Source organism: Pomacea canaliculata, linkage group LG5 (genome assembly GCF_003073045.1).
Source record: "Pomacea canaliculata isolate SZHN2017 linkage group LG5, ASM307304v1, whole genome shotgun sequence".
Taxonomy (NCBI): domain Eukaryota; kingdom Metazoa; phylum Mollusca; class Gastropoda; order Architaenioglossa; family Ampullariidae; genus Pomacea; species Pomacea canaliculata.
In genome coordinates, this window is record NC_037594.1 from 21,345,362 (window position 1) to 21,355,810 (window position 10,449).

The window sequence follows — 10,449 nt, forward strand, 5'->3', positions numbered from 1 at the left end:
GTAGAAATCCCAAACAGGTCACCAGCTCCACTCCAGGCAACAAACGCGACGTACATTGTGTGTGCGCATGCGTACTGGCGATTCTGAATAAGGTCGAGAGAATTGTAACGTTTAAAAAATCGTAGAAAATTTGTGGAGAACAGTTTTTGTAGTAAGAGGTTTCTTCAACAGCTAAAATTTGCGTCCACAAACACCGACGTTTGTCTCTAGAGTCGCAGACAAGTCCACTTGAGTTTAAAAGGCCGTTATTAGTGTCGTCATCTTTGAACTCCTCCTCCACCACCATCACATCCGCCACGGCGCGCCGCGACTCTAGCGCCATCGCCAGATGTCTGGGTACGAACAAGCGTTTCCAGGGAAACATGTAGGGTAGGTGGAGGGGGCGGTGCGCCGGCAATCAGAGACTGAGACATGGCTCCGCTCATTAACAACACGTCATCACGAGGAGTTAAGGAGTTTGGAAGGGAGGTAGAGCCTTAGCAGGCGCCAGACGCCAGGCAAAGCACGCAGTGCCCAGCTCAAAGACGGGAACAACTTGGATAGCAGCAGAGAGAAAATGGCTTCCCGCAGAGTTGCTGGCATGTCTCTCAGCCTCCCAGAGAGAGAGAGGAACTATGGTGCCAGCGTCAGACTAGGCCCTTGAGATCTTGCCAATGGCCAGTGTTCCGAGTTAGCCAAACCCGACGAACGAGCAACTGTATGGTACACGAGAACCTTGCAAGGGTCGGGGATCCACAGGAGAGACCTCAACACTACATCCGGATGTTTAAAGTCCACGTAGTCTCCCTGGCGTTGTTTCAGACGAAGATTAATCAGACGACTGACCTCCGACCCGGGGGTCACTGGCAAACGTCAAGATTAGCAGACGGAGTGACCGATGTGAGGATGAAGAACTGCTAGAACAATGGAAAGGGAGAGAAGCAGGAGGCTGGATGGGTGGCTAAACTTTTCATCTGCTAAATATACGCATAGCATTATAAAAAAAATAATTTATTATCCATTTCAAACCGACTCGCTTTCTCCAACTCAAAACGACAGTTGACCACGAATGTTTCTGTTATATACACGGGTTTCAGATGGACGCTCTCAGGGTGAGCTCTTCCGTTCGCTCGGCGGGTTCAACTGCTGACGTCACAGACAGTCTGACAGGTGGCGCTGTGGCTTGACACAGAAACGATATGGACGACGTATCGTTATCAGCCAATCAACAAACCCATCGGCTCACGCGCTTTGAAAGTTACTGTTGACTGAGAGCTTGGTGTTAGCATGCTAGGATGAGAGGTGAGCAGGAGGTTAGGGGAGAGAGATCCCCGAGGTCCGGTTGTGCCCTCGCTTGAGCAACTCAATGTTATCACTGCAAAACCATTACGTAGAACCTAGTAATCGAGAGACTTAAGATATGAAGTCTGATTGACCCTCTGGAGGTTTTGATTTTTTTTATCCATGCTAATCACTTACATACACTTGCACATACATTCATACACACGAAAAGTGCAAGCACGTTACGCCTGAGCTAGTTTAACAGGTAAAACCAAGCCTTGACTAGTCTCCCAAACCGTGCCTGAAGCGAGTGAAGCGTGACCGTGTAGTAGGCAGGTCGGTGGGTGCCGAGCAGACGATAGCAACGAGAGGTCAGCGTGACGATGGCGGGGAGCGATAGGACACCGTGCTAATGAAGGGGCTGGCGACAGTCACCGTGACCCCATCGTTATCTGGCGTCCCCGCCTCCCTCCCGCCAGCCCCGTGCTGCGAAAAGCTACCTTTCTGTCTCAACATGCCAGCGACTAGCTCACCTGTGTGTACCTGCTATAGGCGCCGTGACTTCGGATGTCCCCGCGCAGATGCTATCGCTAAATCTTTGTTGGCAGTGCTGTCGGCAATCTATCTTTTGATGCTCTCTCTCTCTCCCCATCTGTATGTGTGTGTGGACGTAAGAATAGGGAAAGAAAAAGGATGAAACAATTGTAGTCTTACACAGGACAGGCGCTTACATGACGGAACAATGTATATTCATATAGAGCATAATAGGATCACATATCAATCTTTAGTGCCTGAAAAGTACGGATGTACACCTGGATTCCAATGAAACGAATATGTTCATTCTTATTGGTTTTTATACTCTGCTTTGTTTTATTAATACTTTGCTTGATTTTCCACCTCATCATAACGATAGTCAATGATTCTAAAGATATCAAGTGTCAAGTATCTCCCTGACTCTCTCGCACACACACACAAACTCACGCGCGCGATTTTCTTCAATGCTTTACACCTATCAGTTTTCATTACCTGAGTTGTGCACCATCTGACTGTATCTTCTACGTTATCTCTTTTGCAAGAACTTTTTTTCCTCCCTTAGAAACAGTGGGGATTGTTTCATGTCTGTAAAAAAAAAAAAGGTCGGGCAAGTGCAAGTCGCTTTTTGATGGCAGATTTTGATCTCCTGTCTACAAAGTTTTTCCTGGCGTTTCCTCACAGCGGGAAAGGAATTCAGCGTCAAGGCAACTTTATGGCCGGGGAGAGCAAGAGTGAGGATGATACAGCCTGCCGGGGGACAGAGACGTGAAGGTTTGATGGTCACCCTCTGGACAAACACTGGTCAAACTATCGACGGAGAACAAACGAGAGCGGCGCCAGTGTTCCTAGCTCGCCGGCGGACAGTTTGAAACAATGGCGAGGTGTAGTGGGGGTGGACAGTGAGGGTGGACAGTGGGGGTGAGCAGCGGTCGAGGGTTGTGGGTCACGCATGCTATCAGCAGATGTGTTACACACATGTGTCGTAACACGCAAAACGCACGCGCACTCATGTCGGTTGGTGACGTCACATGGATGGCAAAAATCCTGAAATGAGGGAGACAAGATGGCGTATCCTGCCGGGTCAAGATGGCTGCTACTCTAAAAAGGCGTCGAGGTACATAAAAGATTTTTTTTTGTGCGAAATCGCCTTCGAGTGGAAGCACTCTCCCTCCCAAAATTAACAAAAGACTTTATTCACGCGCCGCTCTACTGACTTTCCAAAACGAGTCCTCATAGGACCCATAGCTACAGGAAAAATGCCTGAGAGCAAAGAAACTTAGAAAGTCAAATCCTACAGGCACTGCTGTGTGCCCTTGTGTATAAATTGTGATAGATATGACATGGCGGTCAGATTTTGGTTTTGTTTTTGCTTTCTCTTTTCTTTGTCTGTTTGTTTTTTGTTTGTTTTTTTTGGCAAGTGATGATTAAAAGCTATACAAGCTTGAAACGTTAAAATTTTGAGACAGTACATGCTTTTAACATGAGTGTGCAGCAGGCCTGTTTTGCTTTAAAAAACTTTCAGTGTAAGTCAGTTTAAATTAACTAAATTGACAATACATGCAAGTATATTTTATTGCCACTGATTAAATGGTGCAGCTACCATTACCAGCAATGGTAATATCGTTATGTCTTTCTATAAAGCTCCAGTAGGAATTTATGAATGCTAGGGTATAGATGCAACAAGAGAAATACAGATATGAAGGTAAAGGAAGTCGGAGTTTAAAAAATCAACCTAGTAATGCTTTCTTCAAATCAGATAAGTCCTACCAAACCAAAATCGTTGGTAACAGCATAAAAGAAAATATAAAGACCCTTTACATGCACATGTAGTGACAGACTTAACACCTCGTATGTGCTGTTGAAGTGTAATGAAAACAAACAAGAAAGAGAAGAACTCAATAGGTCTCAGATAAACAAAGACTGGCATTAAATATTAATAGCTAACATAACCCACCCAAAGAGCTATGTCATTTTATACTGTCATTAGTAAAGTAACAAGCCATCCCAGCTCTACATTCAGATAAAAAGGCAAAGAAGACAAACTGGATAACATATCCCCTGGAAAGCTATAAAAATTAAAACAAAAAGTCATAAACATTGCCATAAATGAATGAATAAGACTGATAGCCTATTGTAACCAAGTATTAAAGTTATTTGAAATAAATAAAACCATAGTAAATACAGTGCTTCCTCAGTCATTCATAACCAGAACTATAACCAAACATAAGGCAGGGTAACTTAAGGAATAAATTAATAATATAAACTCCCAAACTGTACTCAAACTGTAGAGTGTAGATGATGTCAAATTTATAAGACAAAAGAAAAAAAAGAGAAGAGGGGAAAAACTATTACAACTAATGTCCTTTAAGTATTGAACAGAAGAATTTATAATTTATTATGCCTTCTGGATACTTACACAACCTTAGATTGTTAGAAATATATTAATGCTACTTCATGTGAATAACTGATTCACAAGTAAGTTTTGTTTCCAGTCAGCTGTACTTACGAAAAAAAACATCCCCACATTTATCAATTAAAGAGATATAACTCAATACTGCTAGACTATGCACTAACGTTAAGAGTTCTTCCCCCTTTTAGTCTAGAGTCTAATGAGCACGTATTCTACAGCAATGAAAAATGGCGAACAGCGAAGGCAGCCACCGAATCACGGTGTATTTTGCCATCATAGTGTCTGACAACTGAGTATCAAAATCTAGCTACGACATACCTGAATTAACAATATGTAGTCTCTATATGCCCTTGTTTACTGATCAACATATGACGAAGGAGAACTACACTACAAGGGAGATAATTTCCACTCGCGAATATTTTATTTTTAGCAAAGTATATATATTTTAGTAGGTCTTTGCAAGATTTATTAAAAAAATTATTAGATTATTAGTTTAATTTTAGTTTATGTTTTGCAAATGAAAGATCTTTAAAATATTTAGAAATAAGCCTTTGCTTTCTGATCAAGATATCACTAAGAGAAAAAAAAATGAATACAAGGGAGATAATTCACACTCATAAATATTTATTTTGATCAAAGTAATATAAAAAGTTCAAACTTTGTTAAGTTTTTACAATAGTTATTTATGTAATAAAAATTAGTATAAGACTAGTTTAAATGTGTTTTATTTTATAAGGGAAAATCTTAAAAATATTTTGAAAAAAATTCTTTTATTTAAAGCTCACCAGTAGAAAACAAGTAATTTTGTCGAACTAGAGGGCAGACTTTCGAATGAGAAGCATACTTACCTGGCACGGGAGGCACCTTGATCAGCAAGGAGGTCCTCCCAGGGCGAGGCCTGTCCATTGCACTTCGGGCGGGTTGACCCCTGCGATCACCCCAAATGTGGGTGACTCGAGTGCGTAATTTATTCGTAAGGGGGACTGCGTTCGCGCTATCCCCTGCAAAATTCTGAATGTCAATAAAACTTCTTCCTGACGTGGAAGACTCCATATCGGGAGCAGTTACTAACAGAGCTATCGAGTATTATAGGGCACTGTGCATGTAGTACCACCTCTATGTAATCACAATGCACACGGTAGCGTTCACAAGTCGCGAAACCAAGACGTGACATCACGTAGAAGAACAGAGGCTTTCGAAAATGTCTGCCACACTATAAAGAGTTACATGATGTTTGTATCAGGCCTACGATCCGGTTTGGCTATGTACGTGAACACACAAAAAACCTCACTAACAGGACACATTGTCGAAAATTACTCGGGAGGGTTAGAATTCGCTTTAAATTTCATCTATTAATATCTGTAGAAGGAGAGAACTAGCGCGTGTGTGTTTAGAGAAGAAAGGATACATATCTTTTTACCACATAGTAGGGGAGACAATGCAAAAAATTTTCCTGTGTTTTAAATAATTAGTGAGTTGCTTCCCTTAGACCGATTTACTTACGCTTCCATCGTTTAACACGTTCGTTATGTTTTTCGGAAGTTCCCAAAGAGCAAAATTTGAAAGATTCCTTTATTTATTCGATTTTTAAATTTATGGTTTCGAAATCATTTGTGGAGCGAAAAAGCCTAGACATTTCCCGTATTAACTAGCCCATCAGTCTGATTGTGCCAAAACGACTGGACCCACCCTCATTTTCACTGTAGGAAGTCTGCGGTTTTACTGTTTATTTATTGCTTTAAACCTTTCTCAGGTACGATTTCAATTTCTTTCATATTCTATGCCTCCGTATCTAATGTATTTCTTGCACTCAAAGAAACTGCAAAAGTACTACCTTTTATTTTTTGCATTGATGTCGATGGGTTAGGGTAGGGGTAGGTGGCTGGGTGAAATTGAACAGTTATCCATATCAATTCCGGCCAGATTGTTTTCTTCTTCTTTTATGACTGCTGTTGGAGCGAGGACTTTATGCCAATATTGAAATGTCGGATGATTACGATGTATTTCATAAAAGCAGTGAAGTATTTACATTTATTCTTGAGCCTGAACATTATTCTAAGATACTACAAAAAAAAGAAGAAAACAGAGTCGCACTTTATTCTCGAAAATTAATTTTTCGCATTACATTAACCGTGAGATTCAATAATAGCTAAAATATAACAATTTTGTAAGAATGCATGCAAGCAGATTCTCGTTCAGACGTAAAGATCGTAAGCTGGCAGAGAGACGAGAAATTCTATCATCGGAAGTTCTCTAGAGGTCATTGTACTGTCAAACAATTTTGAACTTAGCTTGTTGACCTCCGTTTTACTCTCCTGAAAGTTCGTCTCCAAAACCATTGATTCCCCGTCACTTTTCCAGACTTGATCAAACATTCGACTAAATTGTCCCGTTTCAGAAGAGCCTTTTAGCTGGTATAGCTCATGTTGACAGCCCTGGCTTAGTAACTAATCGGTCGCAGTAAGTACACCCCAGACCATCTGTCACGTAGGGTGGGTGGGTACAATTGCTGTCACTTATACTTTATGATGCCTTTGTTTTTTATATTCTCATATGAAGAATCCCTTCGACTGTCTGTCTGTCCATGCTCTGTCAGCTTGTCATTGTTTCTGACTGTCTGACCTAGGCTTGTGACAGCAACTTCATGACCACTACTACCCACCTGATGCAGAATATCAAAGCAAACGCGATACCTGTAAAATTTACGACCGTCTACCTAGAAGCTCTAAAGGCAGGTGTAAAGAGTGTAAGATGCTCGACACAGGTTTACTGGTGCTTGGCAGAAACTGCTGGCGCCACAGGCCGTAAACCGGTGACTTGTATCTAAATAATCGCGAATTATCTTCCGCATAAACACGTATTTCACTGCTACCCCCGACAGGGAGACAGGGAGACAGGGCAAGGTGACTTCGTATGCAGCCAGTGATTCTAAATGCGAGCATACAGTGAGTGAGAGAACACATGCGCACGAGACCTCGCGAGCTCGTACAGTTTATCTGACAGAATTTGTAATTCAGTGACATCACCTATCAGCTGTCAGGGTATTAACAGGTGATCGTCTGCTGACGACGGACTGGCGATGTGAACCGCCAGACAGATCACCGATAGAAGAGCCTCCAGGATAGATCAATGATGGCATAGCCTGCACCCAGTCGTGACCTCCACGATAGAGAACTTTCTGCAGAAGACAACACAGGTCATCTTGACAGAAACCCTGATTGATTAAATAGTTTTTCTTCGGATACTTGCTTGTTTGGCTGATTGATCGATTGATTAAATTTCATTTCCTGGCAACAGTTTCTTTTCTTGGTTGTACTCTGATTTTATAAAATGGTCAGCGACTCGGCTTATAATGTTAAAAAGGGTGGGATGGGTGCGTCTGGTTAGGGTGGAGGGGAAGGAAATCGGGGCTCACAAGAAGCACGTAGCTGCCCGAGTCTCGGGTCACAGTAGGCACCATTCCAGTCGCCCCCAGCCACTATTCACGATATTATTTCATCCCGTGGTCTGCCGAGGGCAAGAGAGGCCGCGGGAAAGGGGAAATGACTCCGACAAACAGACCATGCGGAGTCTTCCGGGAGGCGCGAAGACACAGATCCTCGGGGGAAACAATGATTAGCCGGCGGCCATGGCGTGTGAAGTCATCGATCAGCAACTGCGAAGACGTTTTTCTCTCTCTCTGTACTTTCTCTTTAACTCCTTTCTCTACCCATCTCTCTCTGTTTCTAGTCGTTGGGTGGATGTCATAAGTTTGCAGCAACTTTGGTGTAGGCTCGCTAGTTTGGCCTATCACGTGCACACACACACCACACACGTGTTTGTCATGTGCACTCGGTTCGTCTTGCCAAAGTTGTATCTGAAGTGTAAGTTTACTTAAGACTTTACAGACAACATCATCAACAACCTGCCAGCTAGAGAAAGTTTGCTTCGTGGACCGATTTCTCTACCAGCATATCCTGATCAAAAGACCGTTAGGACTGAGACTATAATTCACTCGTGTCAGGTTGAATCCGACGCATTGTGCCATGTCCCACCGGTCGCAGGGAAAGAAAGCCAACCCAGTTTGCACACTGCATCAGCTCTATCATTACTCACAAGGGAGCCAGCAAAGGGAATCGCAATATTTCAGAGCAGGAAGATTAAGCTGGTAGCGTCGCTGGCGTTAGTAAGAACGACAACCCTGGCGACAAGATTACTGGTGCAGGCCTGGCACAGGAAACGCGCAAACGCTAAGTCGCAGGCCAGCAGTCTCGGCTTGCCAAGAGGGGAAAATAAATTCCATCAATAAATTATGGGCTTTGTGGCCAGCCACATCGCCACCATTAGTTTCTGCTTCCACAAGTAAGTAGGAATCCCTGTGGCTGCTCTGTACCCCGACTTCACCCTTCCGCTTTCTCTCGTAAGTATATTTCATAGCTGGTGTGACGTCAAGATGGCGTTGGCTTCGATCACTGTCGAATGATGTGGTGATGATGATAATGATGATGATGATGATGATGACGAGGAGGAGTTCACTTGTGCAGCGCAATATCTCGACCAAAGGGAAGCTCACTGCGTTGTGAAAGTCAAAGGACTTCAGCTGAGTGCTATTTGTCAAAAATGATTATTACAGAATGAACGACGGACACCTTTAAGAAAATCCCCGCCCCCCACCAAAAAAAAAAAAAAAAAAGAAAAAAAAAGAAAGAAAGAAATTGATGACGAGATCAAGAGAATAATTATCGGCAGCATTAAATTAAACAGCATGAGGTGATTATTACTGCAGATAATTCATTTAGACTGCGGCTTCTACAAAAACGAAAAAAATTGTACAGATTCACTTCTCTCCCTTATGCCGAGGTCATCACAGTCTAAGCACAATCCTGACGTCTGCTTGTTTAATCTTGACCTGTGCACTCTTTTGTTTGTAGACAAGTGTATCGAGAATGGCATGGTGGTATGCAAACAGATTTGGGAAAATCTTCGACTAACTTTTCCTTACTTGACTCCTTTAGTCAGTTTTCGCCATATTTGCTATGGTATTCTTAGAGTTGGTCACTGACCTCCATATTTTATTCCTCCATGGAGGGATACACTATCCTGTCTCCCTGCAGGAGCGACAGTAAGACGGACACAGAAGCTCATTCCAGGGGTTTTCAATGTGGTTTCTCAACAATCAGGGTTATGGCTTTACACCCTCTCGCCTTTTGACCTCCCTGATTTATGACGTCACCCATAACAACAAGAAGTCATGTATTAAAGTCACGTGCCAGTGCGCATGACTTTGAAACACAAAATTATCCACTAGCGAATAGATGGAAAATGTCTTCTGATGCAAAAGAGCTTGGAGTTGGAGTGGGGTGGTTAGAGTGAAAAAAAAAATATTAAACCTGGAATTCTGGCTCCAACCTCCTCTTATTTCTAGTTGAGGCTGACAGGAAAACATCGCATCAGCGTTTGAATAATCCCCCCAAATCTGTCTGGAACTGAACAATGAATGGGTTCTCTTTTGTCTTATGTTGTGCTCATTTGTTTCAACATTTCTCTTTTTGATTAAAAAACACACTCAAACACTCACTCACTCACATATTTTCTCTACTCATCCGTCTCCTTGCGTGTTGTGGTAGCAGCCTGTCTTCCGTGTGTACATGTTGTATATATTTCATTGCCAGAGTAGGCAAGCGACACGATCTGAGACTCCAGTCTTCTTCTGAAGTGCCACGTGTAGCTCTTGGAATAAGGACGAGACACTCGTGGAGCCCGACAAATCAAGAAGAAAGTCAAGGCAGACCTTTTCTCTTTCTTTCTTCTCTCTTTCTCTGCGCCCGTGTGTCTCAGAGAGAAAGAGAAGTGTAAGTAAATGCTATCACAGTGGGGATTGGTAGTTCTGGTCGGATGTCCCAGGTGGCGCCAGACTCGCTGCAGAAGGCTATTTGCTTGCCGGCCTCGCTCGGGTAATTCATTGCAGGTCGAACAGTCTGACGCCCGCCCAACCTCTAGTCTCACGCTGGCATCCAGGCCTCGGCACATGCAGAGTGGGAATTGGAGCCAGATGAGGACCGCGCAACGCTTAACCCTTGTCTAGCTGCAACGCTGGTGTTCCCTGAAGTCAGCGCCGGGCGCCACAGTCGTGACAGAGTGGGAAAATGTCCTGATCTCATTAGTTTCGGATTGTCGACGGCACCTCCATGTCTTGTATGTGTGCGCGTGCGCACGAGAGTGTGTATGGGGGTGTGTGTGGACTGGACATTGTGGTAGGTTATTTA

The 10,449-nt window shown here is 43.3% G+C and overlaps 1 non-coding gene across 1 annotated transcript; it reads left to right on the plus strand.

Moving 5' to 3' along the window:
• Positions 1 to 5,044: 5,044 nt before the first annotated feature.
• LOC112565465 lies at positions 5,045 to 5,208 on the plus strand. The gene has a single exon (XR_003099414.1). It is a non-coding gene; the product is annotated as a U1 spliceosomal RNA (small nuclear RNA).
• Positions 5,209 to 10,449: the final 5,241 nt, after the last annotated feature.